Genomic DNA, 17,477 nt, shown 5'->3' with positions numbered 1-17,477 from the left:
CGAGCGCGTTTGATCCCTGTTCGTACGGTTCCTGCCTTTTGGCCTATCGTGTTTTGGATTGTTTTATCTAGTCTTTATTCTGCCCAATAAAGCACTAAATGTGTAGTTGCGTTCGACTCCCGTCTTGCCCACTTCTCCAAACTAAAACTATGGTTTTATATATATATATATATATATATATATATATATATATATATATATATATATATATATATATATATATATATATTTGTAGTAAAATTGTTTTCTATTTATTTTGATTGAACCATAATTCAAGAAACGTCAGTTGTACTGCGTTTATTAGCGTGACAACATATCAGCACGAACGTGTTCTGATTGTCATTAAAAGCATAATAGGATTATACACCAAAACAACACATTAATCGAATTATATTTAATAAATGAAGCAAAAACAAACTTGTGAAAGAAATACAAATATTTTCTTAATACACTTTCAAGAAGTTGTGGGGACAAAATCATGTATTTCACAAAGTGGTGAGGACAGTGTAAATTGCATCTATGGTTTAGGGCAAATGTAGGGCAATTATTGGCAATTGTCTTGGGTATTTCCAATGCTGTGTCTCATGAGCTGAAAACTAACATTGTTTACCATGTTCCACAGGTTTTAAACTGACGGGATTTTTGTCAAAACAGAATGCATGCTTTTAAGGTTAGTAGCAGCAAGTTCACACCTTTTTAGATACAATTTACATGCTGGACACCCTCCTATAGAGCTTGGTATCAGAGGTCAAAGCACATTGCTGTTTTGCAGGAGGATACTGAAACCAACAATATAGATGTTGGCACCATTCCCCCTCATCGCAGTTTGAGTTGCCCCTTGTTCCACATGGGACACCACAAGGCTGCGGATGAGGCAAAGCCAGGAGAGTGGCTGAGTAAGATGAGGGAGGAGCAGCAGACTCTGAAGAAGGAGAGAGATGTGGCAACATCTCCTGCAGATGTGAGTAAATGTATGATAAGATATTTTCATACAGAAGCCATTTTATGCATCATCTCTACTTTTCTGTTTATTTGTCTGGAATTGGTATTTTCAAAGCATCCCATTCTTAATGTCATGGTAACCAGAATGAAGTCATTTTAATAACATTCTATGTACCATGTAAGCATAATCTTTTCTTTGCAATATGAAACATTAATTTTTGTTAGGTGTACAGGTAGCAGTCTAAGCAGTCACAATGACAGCAAGCTTTTAGAGTGTGTGGCAGCAGTTGTCTGGGCTGTTATGAATAGGAGAGCTTAATTGTTGGTTAAGAGCTTAATTAATTGGTATCTGTTCCCTCAGAGAGGCTGGATTTCCCAGTTTAAGTTGGGAGTGGAGAAATTGCAGGCTGTTCTTATGGAGGAAGAACAGGATGGAATCCAGCAGACAAGTGAAGCGGCCCTGAAAAAGAAGATGGATAAAAACCTGTCGAACATTCTGAAAAAGATCGAAAAAGCAGCGGAAAAAGTCAGAGAAAAGGAGAGAAAGGCAATAGAAAAAGAGAAGCGAATGGAAATTAAAGAACGTAAGAAACTGGAAAAGGAATGGAAGGAAAGACGGGAGCACCGGGAGAGGGTGATGAGACTGTTCGCAATGTTGGAGGAGATGAATCAGAAACAGTTGCTGAAGCAGCAAGCCAAAGAGCAAAGAAAATCAGCCAAGGAGGCAGAAAAACGCCAGAAGGAGCTGAAAAAAGCCCAAGAACGTAAGGAGAAGGAAGAGATGAGAAAGGAAAAGAATGGGAGGAAAGGAAGAGGATGTTTGCAGCAATTGTGGTTCACTATGAATAGAAGATGAGGATAATAGACTGAACAACACACAATCATGATAAAAAAATATTACAAACGTAAAGATAAAACACTGGATAATAAAATCATACAACATAAAAACCGATAAAACAGTGTAAAATATAAACAGTGAAATAAAAGTTGTAAGAGGGATAAAACTAGACTTACATTTGTTATTAAAAAAAGGTTTATGGTCCTGCCTGACCGGTCTATGGATTTCACAGTGGTAAAGTCATTTTCTGAATACACACCATATTATTGTAAATTAGCTGAAATAGCTCAATTGGGAGAGCATTAGACTGAAGATCTAAAGGTCCTGGGTTCAACCCTCTGTTTTGGCATCTGTACTTAAAAGAATTCATCATTGAATAGTTTTACTTTTTTAAGTATAATTCATAAACCTTTACATAGCATTCCTGAAAAATGAATGAGATATTCCCCTTTTTTACGTTATGGTTAGATGTCATTGTGTAATTGCGCTCTGTACTTTGAATTCCGTGAACTTAAACTTTTGTGGAAGTCGCGCTGCCTTACGAAATGTATCCTCACTGCACAGAGAGGCACTTGAACAGTGGCTTCTGCACAAATGCTTTTGAAATGTAGTTCATTACTTATCTGCTCGCCAAACAACTGGACAAGAAAAGGGTAGGTGTATATGTCCACAGTCCTTTCCAAATCCTCTGTGTGAACACTGATATACAGTATATATTTCTCACTTTGGGAGCACTGAACATCTTCCAGACATGTTTGTTCTTTTCCAAAATCTATTTCCTGTTGAGGTAATAACGTTTATAAAAGGCTTTGAAGCTCTTTGTAATAGGTGCAGAGTTGTGCAAGACTGAGTTTGAAAGCAAAAAATGAATAATGTTTCTGGGATATCTTAAGGTCAGAGACCTTTTTGATTCTGTACGTGCAGAACAGAGGCTCTGATGGAGGGGGTTTCAAGGCTTCTGTACAAGTCTAAGGAAGAGTACGCTGAACTGTTCCTGTGAGAAATAACTTCAATAGTGTTGCAAAAGATCTAAGTTTTTAATAGACTTGAAAGCCTCTTTGAGAGTTCTGTGGCTAAACAAGGTTTATTATCTTACCACGGGGTGATACTGACCAGCAACATCATCTTGCAGGTGTTTGGTGGTGTGAGTTGAGATCATCTTTGTTTAAAAAAAAGGAAAATCTTCCAAAGGGATATAATGGTGTCAAGCTTCAATTTGCATATATTGAATAATGTATGTTTGAACATTGTGGTGGAGATTTCAAACACTAGTATGTAAAGAAGGTGGGGCAATTACATAATCAGTTCTGAAAACTGTATAAAAAATGTGTGTTCTTTGTGTGATTGTTCGACATATTCCAGACTATGCTTCGTTTGTAACATTGAGCTCATAATAAACATGGGACTGACTATTCTCTTCAATTAATTCTGAGTCTGCGTCTTTATTTTCTATTTAAAGTGTACTTAATAAAATTACTGGAATGTGGGGAAAATCTATGAACCACACGGTATAATTCCCCACCGAGTAAATTATTTATTTTATATATGACATGCCTTATGTGAACGGGGCAGGGTTTAATGCCAAACCTCATAGCAGTTTTTCTGTTGCTATGGAGAAAGGTCAAATGAGAACAACCTGCTGGGGATTTCCTAAAAGTAACGTGCATTTTTGACCTGCAATAATGTGGATTTATTTTTCATAAATATTCCTGCTTTTGATTTTAAAAAGCCATTTCGTCGTTACAAACATCACGGTTATATTTTGGAAGTTATTTGCAGTTCCATGCTAAACTAAAGCCAGTACAGGGCTTAGCATGGCAGGCCTAGTGAGTCTAAGTGGCTATCCTAACTATGAAGCTTCTTCAGTGTTATTTAATAAATGCCATGAAATGTAGCCTAAAATTAATTTGTATCCTAAAATTCATGAAATAATTTTTTTTATAAAATAGGTCCGTGAAATTAACTGACGTTCTTGTGAAATTAGTAGAGTCCTATTATAAGCGCCTTCCATTGCACACGGTATTATGACGTCACAATGTTGCTATGTGTCCTCTCTATTCGGCTACAAATAGGTAGAAATAGATACGGTCATTTAACTAGACGACATACAAAGCTTTTAAACAATTTGTAACGTGTCCAAGTTGAGACAGGAACGTTCACTGACGGTGAGTATACATAAATTAATATTAGCTAATTATGCTCGTAAATTTCTTATATTATTCAATACCTGGGGGTATATTTACTGTCACATCTTAGGAAATACAAGGTAAACACAATTTCAAGATGCCATTTTTGCTCTCACAATAAGGGCCAGTTTGTGAAAGAGAATAGCACTATACAAGAGGGAAAGGCCTGCGGCTAGATAACTTGGTCATAGTCTAATTTTAATTCTCTAGCTATCCAGCTAGCTAACATTAGCCAGACTGTCATTGCAAAGATAGGCAAGTTGACCATATATAAATGTGTGGTTTGTGTGAATATAATTCGATTGATTTATGTATTTCACTGTCGGCGGGTTTTGTTTTCCTCTTTAGTCTGTAATCTGGTAGGAAATAGCGGACTGTCTTGCCAAAGTGAGTACCAGTAACAATTTTGCTTAGTAGCAGCGCAAATTACTTAGCAACGGTCATTACACGTTTTAAATAGGCGCGTGCGTCGCTACTGGTCTTGGTGCAACAGGCGTAAACTTGTCTATGAAAATGATCTTTTAGCTTCTACCAGTTTAGCAATTAATCCCAATTGGTGCAACTGATCCATGGAGACAAGAATTCAGAGCGGGTGTCCAATCAGTTCTGGCGCCCCTCAAGTTCACGTCCCTTTAAGACATCAAATCCTCGGGCACGCGCGTTTACTGAAAAGAAATGAACTCCGACTGAAACAAGTTTATGAAAGGTGTTATGGACACACTGCTTAAGTCTGTCATCGGCGTTGAACAACACAAGGAGTATCGGCACCGTGTCGCTCCCAATCCCCGGACATCTAACGACACCTGCCCTTTATTACCTTGATTCATGTTCGCATATAAAGCCTCTTGTTTGGTATTCCATTTGCGAAGTTTCGTTTGGTACAGCGAGCGCGTTTGATCCCTGTTCGTACGGTTCCTGCCTTTTGGCCTATCGTGTTTTGGATTGTTTTATCTAGTCTTTATTCTGCCCAATAAAGCACTAAATGTGTAGTTGCGTTCGACTCCCGTCTTGCCCACTTCTCCAAACTAAAACTATGGTTTTATATATATATATATATATTTGTAGTAAAATTATTTTCTATTTATTTTGATTGAACCATAATTCAAGAAACGTCAGTTGTACTGCGTTTATTAGCGTGACAACATATCAGCACGAACGTGTTCTGATTGTCATTAAAAGCATAATAGGATTATACACCAAAACAACACATTAATCGAATTATATTTAATAAATGAAGCAAAAACAAACTTGTGAAAGAAATACAAATATTTTCTTAATACACTTTCAAGAAGTTGTGGGGACAAAATCATGTATTTCACAAAGTGGTGAGGACAGTGTAAATTGCATCTATGGTTTAGGGCAAATGTAGGGCAATTATTGGCAATTGTCTTGGGTATTTCCAATGCTGTGTCTCATGAGCTGAAAACTAACATTGTTTACCATGTTCCACAGGTTTTAAACTGACGGGATTTTTGTCAAAACAGAATGCATGCTTTTAAGGTTAGTAGCAGCAAGTTCACACCTTTTTAGATACAATTTACATGCTGGACACCCTCCTATAGAGCTTGGTATCAGAGGTCAAAGCACATTGCTGTTTTGCAGGAGGATACTGAAACCAACAATATAGATGTTGGCACCATTCCCCCTCATCGCAGTTTGAGTTGCCCCTTGTTCCACATGGGACACCACAAGGCTGCGGATGAGGCAAAGCCAGGAGAGTGGCTGAGTAAGATGAGGGAGGAGCAGCAGACTCTGAAGAAGGAGAGAGATGTGGCAACATCTCCTGCAGATGTGAGTAAATGTATGATAAGATATTTTCATACAGAAGCCATTTTATGCATCATCTCTACTTTTCTGTTTATTTGTCTGGAATTGGTATTTTCAAAGCATCCCATTCTTAATGTCATGGTAACCAGAATGAAGTCATTTTAATAACATTCTATGTACCATGTAAGCATAATCTTTTCTCTGCAATATGAAACATTAATTTTTGTTAGGTGTACAGGTAGCAGTCTAAGCAGTCACAATGACAGCAAGCTTTTAGAGTGTGTGGCAGCAGTTGTCTGGGCTGTTATGAATAGGAGAGCTTAATTGTTGGTTAAGAGCTTAATTAATTGGTATCTGTTCCCTCAGAGAGGCTGGATTTCCCAGTTTAAGTTGGGAGTGGAGAAATTGCAGGCTGTTCTTATGGAGGAAGAACAGGATGGAATCCAGCAGACAAGTGAAGCGGCCCTGAAAAAGAAGATGGATAAAAACCTGTCGAACATTCTGAAAAAGATCGAAAAAGCAGAGGAAAAAGTCAGAGAAAAGGAGAGAAAGGCAATAGAAAAAGAGAAGCGAATGGAAATTAAAGAACGTAAGAAACTGGAAAAGGAATGGAAGGAAAGACGGGAGCACCGGGAGAGGGTGATGAGACTGTTCGCAATGTTGGAGGAGATGAATCAGAAACAGTTGCTGAAGCAGCAAGCCAAAGAGCAAAGAAAATCAGCCAAGGAGGCAGAAAAACGCCAGAAGGAGCTGAAAAAAGCCCAAGAACGTAAGGAGAAGGAAGAGATGAGAAAGGAAAAGAATGGGAGGAAAGGAAGAGGATGTTTGCAGCAATTGTGGTTCACTATGAATAGAAGATGAGGATAATAGACTGAACAACACACAATCATGATAAAAAAATATTACAAACGTAAAGATAAAACACTGGATAATAAAATCATACAACATAAAAACCGATAAAACAGTGTAAAATATAAACAGTGAAATAAAAGTTGTAAGAGGGATAAAACTAGACTTACATTTGTTATTAAAAAAAGGTTTATGGTCCTGCCTGACCGGTCTATGGATTTCACAGTGGTAAAGTCATTTTCTGAATACACACCATATTATTGTAAATTAGCTGAAATAGCTCAATTGGGAGAGCATTAGACTGAAGATCTAAAGGTCCTGGGTTCAACCCTCTGTTTTGGCATCTGTACTTAAAAGAATTCATCATTGAATAGTTTTACTTTTTTAAGTATAATTCATAAACCTTTACATAGCATTCCTGAAAAATGAATGAGATATTCCCCTTTTTTACGTTATGGTTAGATGTCATTGTGTAATTGCGCTCTGTACTTTGAATTCCGTGAACTTAAACTTTTGTGGAAGTCGCGCTGCCTTACGAAATGTATCCTCACTGCACAGAGAGGCACTTGAACAGTGGCTTCTGCACAAATGCTTTTGAAATGTAGTTCATTACTTATCTGCTCGCCAAACAACTGGACAAGAAAAGGGTAGGTGTATATGTCCACAGTCCTTTCCAAATCCTCTGTGTGAACACTGATATACAGTATATATTTCTCACTTTGGGAGCACTGAACATCTTCCAGACATGTTTGTTCTTTTCCAAAATCTATTTCCTGTTGAGGTAATAACGTTTATAAAAGGCTTTGAAGCTCTTTGTAATAGGTGCAGAGTTGTGCAAGACTGAGTTTGAAAGCAAAAAATGAATAATGTTTCTGGGATATCTTAAGGTCAGAGACCTTTTTGATTCTGTACGTGCAGAACAGAGGCTCTGATGGAGGGGGTTTCAAGGCTTCTGTACAAGTCTAAGGAAGAGTACGCTGAACTGTTCCTGTGAGAAATAACTTCAATAGTGTTGCAAAAGATCTAAGTTTTTAATAGACTTGAAAGCCTCTTTGAGAGTTCTGTGGCTAAACAAGGTTTATTATCTTACCACGGGGTGATACTGACCAGCAACATCATCTTGCAGGTGTTTGGTGGTGTGAGTTGAGATCATCTTTGTTTAAAAAAAAGGAAAATCTTCCAAAGGGATATAATGGTGTCAAGCTTCAATTTGCATATATTGAATAATGTATGTTTGAACATTGTGGTGGAGATTTCAAACACTAGTATGTAAAGAAGGTGGGGCAATTACATAATCAGTTCTGAAAACTGTATAAAAAATGTGTGTTCTTTGTGTGATTGTTCGACATATTCCAGACTATGCTTCGTTTGTAACATTGAGCTCATAATAAACATGGGACTGACTATTCTCTTCAATTAATTCTGAGTCTGCGTCTTTATTTTCTATTTAAAGTGTACTTAATAAAATTACTGGAATGTGGGGAAAATCTATGAACCACACGGTATAATTCCCCACCGAGTAAATTATTTATTTTATATATGACATGCCTTATGTGAACGGGGCAGGGTTTAATGCCAAACCTCATAGCAGTTTTTCTGTTGCTATGGAGAAAGGTCAAATGAGAACAACCTGCTGGGGATTTCCTAAAAGTAACGTGCATTTTTGACCTGCAATAATGTGGATTTATTTTTCATAAATATTCCTGCTTTTGATTTTAAAAAGCCATTTCGTCGTTACAAACATCACGGTTATATTTTGGAAGTTATTTGCAGTTCCATGCTAAACTAAAGCCAGTACAGGGCTTAGCATGGCAGGCCTAGTGAGTCTAAGTGGCTATCCTAACTATGAAGCTTCTTCAGTGTTATTTAATAAATGCCATGAAATGTAGCCTAAAATTAATTTGTATCCTAAAATTCATGAAATATTTTTTTTTATAAAATAGGTCCGTGAAATTAACTGACGTTCTTGTGAAATTAGTAGAGTCCTATTATAAGCGCCTTCCATTGCACACGGTATTATGACGTCACAATGTTGCTATGTGTCCTCTCTATTCGGCTACAAATAGGTAGAAATAGATACGGTCATTTAACTAGACGACATACAAAGCTTTTAAACAATTTGTAACGTGTCCAAGTTGAGACAGGAACGTTCACTGACGGTGAGTATACATAAATTAATATTAGCTAATTATGCTCGTAAATTTCTTATATTATTCAATACCTGGGGGTATATTTACTGTCACATCTTAGGAAATACAAGGTAAACACAATTTCAAGATGCCATTTTTGCTCTCACAATAAGGGCCAGTTTGTGAAAGAGAATAGCACTATACAAGAGGGAAAGGCCTGCGGCTAGATAACTTGGTCATAGTCTAATTTTAATTCTCTAGCTATCCAGCTAGCTAACATTAGCCAGACTGTCATTGCAAAGATAGGCAAGTTGACCATATATAAATGTGTGGTTTGTGTGAATATAATTCGATTGATTTATGTATTTCACTGTCGGCGGGTTTTGTTTTCCTCTTTAGTCTGTAATCTGGTAGGAAATAGCGGACTGTCTTGCCAAAGTGAGTACCAGTAACAATTTTGCTTAGTAGCAACGCAAATTACTTAGCAACGGTCATTACACGTTTTAAATAGGCGCGTGCGTCGCTACTGGTCTTGGTGCAACAGGCGTAAACTTGTCTATGAAAATGATCTTTTAGCTTCTACCAGTTTAGCAATTAATCCCAATTGGTGCAACTGATCCATGGAGACAAGAATTCAGAGCGGGTGTCCAATCAGTTCTGGCGCCCCTCAAGTTCACGTCCCTTTAAGACATCAAATCCTCGGGCACGCGCGTTTACTGAAAAGAAATGAACTCCGACTGAAACAAGTTTATGAAAGGTGTTATGGACACACTGCTTAAGTCTGTCATCGGCGTTGAACAACACAAGGAGTATCGGCACCGTGTCGCTCCCAATCCCCGGACATCTAACGACACCTGCCCTTTATTACCTTGATTCATGTTCGCATATAAAGCCTCTTGTTTGGTATTCCATTTGCGAAGTTTCGTTTGGTACAGCGAGCGCGTTTGATCCCTGTTCGTACGGTTCCTGCCTTTTGGCCTATCGTGTTTTGGATTGTTTTATCTAGTCTTTATTCTGCCCAATAAAGCACTAAATGTGTAGTTGCGTTCGACTCCCGTCTTGCCCACTTCTCCAAACTAAAACTATGGTTTTATATATATATATATATATATATATATATATATATATATATATATATATATATATATATATATATATATATATATATTTGTAGTAAAATTGTTTTCTATTTATTTTGATTGAACCATAATTCAAGAAACGTCAGTTGTACTGCGTTTATTAGCGTGACAACATATCAGCACGAACGTGTTCTGATTGTCATTAAAAGCATAATAGGATTATACACCAAAACAACACATTAATCGAATTATATTTAATAAATGAAGCAAAAACAAACTTGTGAAAGAAATACAAATATTTTCTTAATACACTTTCAAGAAGTTGTGGGGACAAAATCATGTATTTCACAAAGTGGTGAGGACAGTGTAAATTGCATCTATGGTTTAGGGCAAATGTAGGGCAATTATTGGCAATTGTCTTGGGTATTTCCAATGCTGTGTCTCATGAGCTGAAAACTAACATTGTTTACCATGTTCCACAGGTTTTAAACTGACGGGATTTTTGTCAAAACAGAATGCATGCTTTTAAGGTTAGTAGCAGCAAGTTCACACCTTTTTAGATACAATTTACATGCTGGACACCCTCCTATAGAGCTTGGTATCAGAGGTCAAAGCACATTGCTGTTTTGCAGGAGGATACTGAAACCAACAATATAGATGTTGGCACCATTCCCCCTCATCGCAGTTTGAGTTGCCCCTTGTTCCACATGGGACACCACAAGGCTGCGGATGAGGCAAAGCCAGGAGAGTGGCTGAGTAAGATGAGGGAGGAGCAGCAGACTCTGAAGAAGGAGAGAGATGTGGCAACATCTCCTGCAGATGTGAGTAAATGTATGATAAGATATTTTCATACAGAAGCCATTTTATGCATCATCTCTACTTTTCTGTTTATTTGTCTGGAATTGGTATTTTCAAAGCATCCCATTCTTAATGTCATGGTAACCAGAATGAAGTCATTTTAATAACATTCTATGTACCATGTAAGCATAATCTTTTCTCTGCAATATGAAACATTAATTTTTGTTAGGTGTACAGGTAGCAGTCTAAGCAGTCACAATGACAGCAAGCTTTTAGAGTGTGTGGCAGCAGTTGTCTGGGCTGTTATGAATAGGAGAGCTTAATTGTTGGTTAAGAGCTTAATTAATTGGTATCTGTTCCCTCAGAGAGGCTGGATTTCCCAGTTTAAGTTGGGAGTGGAGAAATTGCAGGCTGTTCTTATGGAGGAAGAACAGGATGGAATCCAGCAGACAAGTGAAGCGGCCCTGAAAAAGAAGATGGATAAAAACCTGTCGAACATTCTGAAAAAGATCGAAAAAGCAGAGGAAAAAGTCAGAGAAAAGGAGAGAAAGGCAATAGAAAAAGAGAAGCGAATGGAAATTAAAGAACGTAAGAAACTGGAAAAGGAATGGAAGGAAAGACGGGAGCACCGGGAGAGGGTGATGAGACTGTTCGCAATGTTGGAGGAGATGAATCAGAAACAGTTGCTGAAGCAGCAAGCCAAAGAGCAAAGAAAATCAGCCAAGGAGGCAGAAAAACGCCAGAAGGAGCTGAAAAAAGCCCAAGAACGTAAGGAGAAGGAAGAGATGAGAAAGGAAAAGAATGGGAGGAAAGGAAGAGGATGTTTGCAGCAATTGTGGTTCACTATGAATAGAAGATGAGGATAATAGACTGAACAACACACAATCATGATAAAAAAATATTACAAACGTAAAGATAAAACACTGGATAATAAAATCATACAACATAAAAACCGATAAAACAGTGTAAAATATAAACAGTGAAATAAAAGTTGTAAGAGGGATAAAACTAGACTTACATTTGTTATTAAAAAAAGGTTTATGGTCCTGCCTGACCGGTCTATGGATTTCACAGTGGTAAAGTCATTTTCTGAATACACACCATATTATTGTAAATTAGCTGAAATAGCTCAATTGGGAGAGCATTAGACTGAAGATCTAAAGGTCCTGGGTTCAACCCTCTGTTTTGGCATCTGTACTTAAAAGAATTCATCATTGAATAGTTTTACTTTTTTAAGTATAATTCATAAACCTTTACATAGCATTCCTGAAAAATGAATGAGATATTCCCCTTTTTTACGTTATGGTTAGATGTCATTGTGTAATTGCGCTCTGTACTTTGAATTCCGTGAACTTAAACTTTTGTGGAAGTCGCGCTGCCTTACGAAATGTATCCTCACTGCACAGAGAGGCACTTGAACAGTGGCTTCTGCACAAATGCTTTTGAAATGTAGTTCATTACTTATCTGCTCGCCAAACAACTGGACAAGAAAAGGGTAGGTGTATATGTCCACAGTCCTTTCCAAATCCTCTGTGTGAACACTGATATACAGTATATATTTCTCACTTTGGGAGCACTGAACATCTTCCAGACATGTTTGTTCTTTTCCAAAATCTATTTCCTGTTGAGGTAATAACGTTTATAAAAGGCTTTGAAGCTCTTTGTAATAGGTGCAGAGTTGTGCAAGACTGAGTTTGAAAGCAAAAAATGAATAATGTTTCTGGGATATCTTAAGGTCAGAGACCTTTTTGATTCTGTACGTGCAGAACAGAGGCTCTGATGGAGGGGGTTTCAAGGCTTCTGTACAAGTCTAAGGAAGAGTACGCTGAACTGTTCCTGTGAGAAATAACTTCAATAGTGTTGCAAAAGATCTAAGTTTTTAATAGACTTGAAAGCCTCTTTGAGAGTTCTGTGGCTAAACAAGGTTTATTATCTTACCACGGGGTGATACTGACCAGCAACATCATCTTGCAGGTGTTTGGTGGTGTGAGTTGAGATCATCTTTGTTTAAAAAAAAGGAAAATCTTCCAAAGGGATATAATGGTGTCAAGCTTCAATTTGCATATATTGAATAATGTATGTTTGAACATTGTGGTGGAGATTTCAAACACTAGTATGTAAAGAAGGTGGGGCAATTACATAATCAGTTCTGAAAACTGTATAAAAAATGTGTGTTCTTTGTGTGATTGTTCGACATATTCCAGACTATGCTTCGTTTGTAACATTGAGCTCATAATAAACATGGGACTGACTATTCTCTTCAATTAATTCTGAGTCTGCGTCTTTATTTTCTATTTAAAGTGTACTTAATAAAATTACTGGAATGTGGGGAAAATCTATGAACCACACGGTATAATTCCCCACCGAGTAAATTATTTATTTTATATATGACATGCCTTATGTGAACGGGGCAGGGTTTAATGCCAAACCTCATAGCAGTTTTTCTGTTGCTATGGAGAAAGGTCAAATGAGAACAACCTGCTGGGGATTTCCTAAAAGTAACGTGCATTTTTGACCTGCAATAATGTGGATTTATTTTTCATAAATATTCCTGCTTTTGATTTTAAAAAGCCATTTCGTCGTTACAAACATCACGGTTATATTTTGGAAGTTATTTGCAGTTCCATGCTAAACTAAAGCCAGTACAGGGCTTAGCATGGCAGGCCTAGTGAGTCTAAGTGGCTATCCTAACTATGAAGCTTCTTCAGTGTTATTTAATAAATGCCATGAAATGTAGCCTAAAATTAATTTGTATCCTAAAATTCATGAAATAATTTTTTTTATAAAATAGGTCCGTGAAATTAACTGACGTTCTTGTGAAATTAGTAGAGTCCTATTATAAGCGCCTTCCATTGCACACGGTATTATGACGTCACAATGTTGCTATGTGTCCTCTCTATTCGGCTACAAATAGGTAGAAATAGATACGGTCATTTAACTAGACGACATACAAAGCTTTTAAACAATTTGTAACGTGTCCAAGTTGAGACAGGAACGTTCACTGACGGTGAGTATACATAAATTAATATTAGCTAATTATGCTCGTAAATTTCTTATATTATTCAATACCTGGGGGTATATTTACTGTCACATCTTAGGAAATACAAGGTAAACACAATTTCAAGATGCCATTTTTGCTCTCACAATAAGGGCCAGTTTGTGAAAGAGAATAGCACTATACAAGAGGGAAAGGCCTGCGGCTAGATAACTTGGTCATAGTCTAATTTTAATTCTCTAGCTATCCAGCTAGCTAACATTAGCCAGACTGTCATTGCAAAGATAGGCAAGTTGACCATATATAAATGTGTGGTTTGTGTGAATATAATTCGATTGATTTATGTATTTCACTGTCGGCGGGTTTTGTTTTCCTCTTTAGTCTGTAATCTGGTAGGAAATAGCGGACTGTCTTGCCAAAGTGAGTACCAGTAACAATTTTGCTTAGTAGCAACGCAAATTACTTAGCAACGGTCATTACACGTTTTAAATAGGCGCGTGCGTCGCTACTGGTCTTGGTGCAACAGGCGTAAACTTGTCTATGAAAATGATCTTTTAGCTTCTACCAGTTTAGCAATTAATCCCAATTGGTGCAACTGATCCATGGAGACAAGAATTCAGAGCGGGTGTCCAATCAGTTCTGGCGCCCCTCAAGTTCACGTCCCTTTAAGACATCAAATCCTCGGGCACGCGCGTTTACTGAAAAGAAATGAACTCCGACTGAAACAAGTTTATGAAAGGTGTTATGGACACACTGCTTAAGTCTGTCATCGGCGTTGAACAACACAAGGAGTATCGGCACCGTGTCGCTCCCAATCCCCGGACATCTAACGACACCTGCCCTTTATTACCTTGATTCATGTTCGCATATAAAGCCTCTTGTTTGGTATTCCATTTGCGAAGTTTCGTTTGGTACAGCGAGCGCGTTTGATCCCTGTTCGTACGGTTCCTGCCTTTTGGCCTATCGTGTTTTGGATTGTTTTATCTAGTCTTTATTCTGCCCAATAAAGCACTAAATGTGTAGTTGCGTTCGACTCCCGTCTTGCCCACTTCTCCAAACTAAAACTATGGTTTTATATATATATATATATATATATATATATATATATATATATATATATATATATATATATATATATATATATATTTGTAGTAAAATTGTTTTCTATTTATTTTGATTGAACCATAATTCAAGAAACGTCAGTTGTACTGCGTTTATTAGCGTGACAACATATCAGCACGAACGTGTTCTGATTGTCATTAAAAGCATAATAGGATTATACACCAAAACAACACATTAATCGAATTATATTTAATAAATGAAGCAAAAACAAACTTGTGAAAGAAATACAAATATTTTCTTAATACACTTTCAAGAAGTTGTGGGGACAAAATCATGTATTTCACAAAGTGGTGAGGACAGTGTAAATTGCATCTATGGTTTAGGGCAAATGTAGGGCAATTATTGGCAATTGTCTTGGGTATTTCCAATGCTGTGTCTCATGAGCTGAAAACTAACATTGTTTACCATGTTCCACAGGTTTTAAACTGACGGGATTTTTGTCAAAACAGAATGCATGCTTTTAAGGTTAGTAGCAGCAAGTTCACACCTTTTTAGATACAATTTACATGCTGGACACCCTCCTATAGAGCTTGGTATCAGAGGTCAAAGCACATTGCTGTTTTGCAGGAGGATACTGAAACCAACAATATAGATGTTGGCACCATTCCCCCTCATCGCAGTTTGAGTTGCCCCTTGTTCCACATGGGACACCACAAGGCTGCGGATGAGGCAAAGCCAGGAGAGTGGCTGAGTAAGATGAGGGAGGAGCAGCAGACTCTGAAGAAGGAGAGAGATGTGGCAACATCTCCTGCAGATGTGAGTAAATGTATGATAAGATATTTTCATACAGAAGCCATTTTATGCATCATCTCTACTTTTCTGTTTATTTGTCTGGAATTGGTATTTTCAAAGCATCCCATTCTTAATGTCATGGTAACCAGAATGAAGTCATTTTAATAACATTCTATGTACCATGTAAGCATAATCTTTTCTCTGCAATATGAAACATTAATTTTTGTTAGGTGTACAGGTAGCAGTCTAAGCAGTCACAATGACAGCAAGCTTTTAGAGTGTGTGGCAGCAGTTGTCTGGGCTGTTATGAATAGGAGAGCTTAATTGTTGGTTAAGAGCTTAATTAATTGGTATCTGTTCCCTCAGAGAGGCTGGATTTCCCAGTTTAAGTTGGGAGTGGAGAAATTGCAGGCTGTTCTTATGGAGGAAGAACAGGATGGAATCCAGCAGACAAGTGAAGCGGCCCTGAAAAAGAAGATGGATAAAAACCTGTCGAACATTCTGAAAAAGATCGAAAAAGCAGAGGAAAAAGTCAGAGAAAAGGAGAGAAAGGCAATAGAAAAAGAGAAGCGAATGGAAATTAAAGAACGTAAGAAACTGGAAAAGGAATGGAAGGAAAGACGGGAGCACCGGGAGAGGGTGATGAGACTGTTCGCAATGTTGGAGGAGATGAATCAGAAACAGTTGCTGAAGCAGCAAGCCAAAGAGCAAAGAAAATCAGCCAAGGAGGCAGAAAAACGCCAGAAGGAGCTGAAAAAAGCCCAAGAACGTAAGGAGAAGGAAGAGATGAGAAAGGAAAAGAATGGGAGGAAAGGAAGCGGATGTTTGCAGCAATTGTGGTTCACTATGAATAGAAGATGAGGATAATAGACTGAACAACACACAATCATGATAAAAAAATATTACAAACGTAAAGATAAAACACTGGATAATAAAATCATACAACATAAAAACCGATAAAACAGTGTAAAATATAAACAGTGAAATAAAAGTTGTAAGAGGGATAAAACTAGACTTACATTTGTTATTAAAAAAAGGTTTATGGTCCTGCCTGACCGGTCTATGGATTTCACAGTGGTAAAGTCATTTTCTGAATACACACCATATTATTGTAAATTAGCTGAAATAGCTCAATTGGGAGAGCATTAGACTGAAGATCTAAAGGTCCTGGGTTCAACCCTCTGTTTTGGCATCTGTACTTAAAAGAATTCATCATTGAATAGTTTTACTTTTTTAAGTATAATTCATAAACCTTTACATAGCATTCCTGAAAAATGAATGAGATATTCCCCTTTTTTACGTTATGGTTAGATGTCATTGTGTAATTGCGCTCTGTACTTTGAATTCCGTGAACTTAAACTTTTGTGGAAGTCGCGCTGCCTTACGAAATGTATCCTCACTGCACAGAGAGGCACTTGAACAGTGGCTTCTGCACAAATGCTTTTGAAATGTAGTTCATTACTTATCTGCTCGCCAAACAACTGGACAAGAAAAGGGTAGGTGTATATGTCCACAGTCCTTTCCAAATCCTCTGTGTGAACACTGATATACAGTATATATTTCTCACTTTGGGAGCACTGAACATCTTCCAGACATGTTTGTTCTTTTCCAAAATCTATTTCCTGTTGAGGTAATAACGTTTATAAAAGGCTTTGAAGCTCTTTGTAATAGGTGCAGAGTTGTGCAAGACTGAGTTTGAAAGCAAAAAATGAATAATGTTTCTGGGATATCTTAAGGTCAGAGACCTTTTTGATTCTGTACGTGCAGAACAGAGGCTCTGATGGAGGGGGTTTCAAGGCTTCTGTACAAGTCTAAGGAAGAGTACGCTGAACTGTTCCTGTGAGAAATAACTTCAATAGTGTTGCAAAAGATCTAAGTTTTTAATAGACTTGAAAGCCTCTTTGAGAGTTCTGTGGCTAAACAAGGTTTATTATCTTACCACGGGGTGATACTGACCAGCAACATCATCTTGCAGGTGTTTGGTGGTGTGAGTTGAGATCATCTTTGTTTAAAAAAAAGGAAAATCTTCCAAAGGGATAT

General features: G+C 37.5%; 4 non-coding genes across 4 annotated transcripts; all 4 read left to right on the top strand.

Annotated features, from left to right (window-relative positions):
- The first annotated feature begins 2,056 nt into the window (after window positions 1–2,056).
- On the top strand, window positions 2,057–2,129 carry trnaf-gaa (transfer RNA phenylalanine (anticodon GAA)). Its single transcript has one exon. It is a non-coding gene; the product is annotated as a tRNA-Phe (tRNA).
- A 4,723-nt stretch (window positions 2,130–6,852) lies between these two features.
- trnaf-gaa (transfer RNA phenylalanine (anticodon GAA)) lies at window positions 6,853–6,925 on the top strand. Its single transcript has one exon. It is a non-coding gene; the product is annotated as a tRNA-Phe (tRNA).
- Window positions 6,926–11,706: 4,781 nt separating this feature from the next.
- On the top strand, window positions 11,707–11,779 carry trnaf-gaa (transfer RNA phenylalanine (anticodon GAA)). Its single transcript has one exon. It is a non-coding gene; the product is annotated as a tRNA-Phe (tRNA).
- A 4,777-nt stretch (window positions 11,780–16,556) lies between these two features.
- Window positions 16,557–16,629, top strand: trnaf-gaa (transfer RNA phenylalanine (anticodon GAA)). Its single transcript has one exon. It is a non-coding gene; the product is annotated as a tRNA-Phe (tRNA).
- The last annotated feature ends 848 nt before the right edge of the window (window positions 16,630–17,477 follow it).

The sequence above is a fragment of the Electrophorus electricus genome, chromosome 10 (genome assembly GCF_041902795.1).
Source record: "Electrophorus electricus isolate QZ-2024a chromosome 10, ASM4190279v1, whole genome shotgun sequence".
NCBI classification, from domain to species: domain Eukaryota; kingdom Metazoa; phylum Chordata; class Actinopteri; order Gymnotiformes; family Gymnotidae; genus Electrophorus; species Electrophorus electricus.
This window is presented reverse-complemented; position numbering and strand designations above follow the sequence as displayed.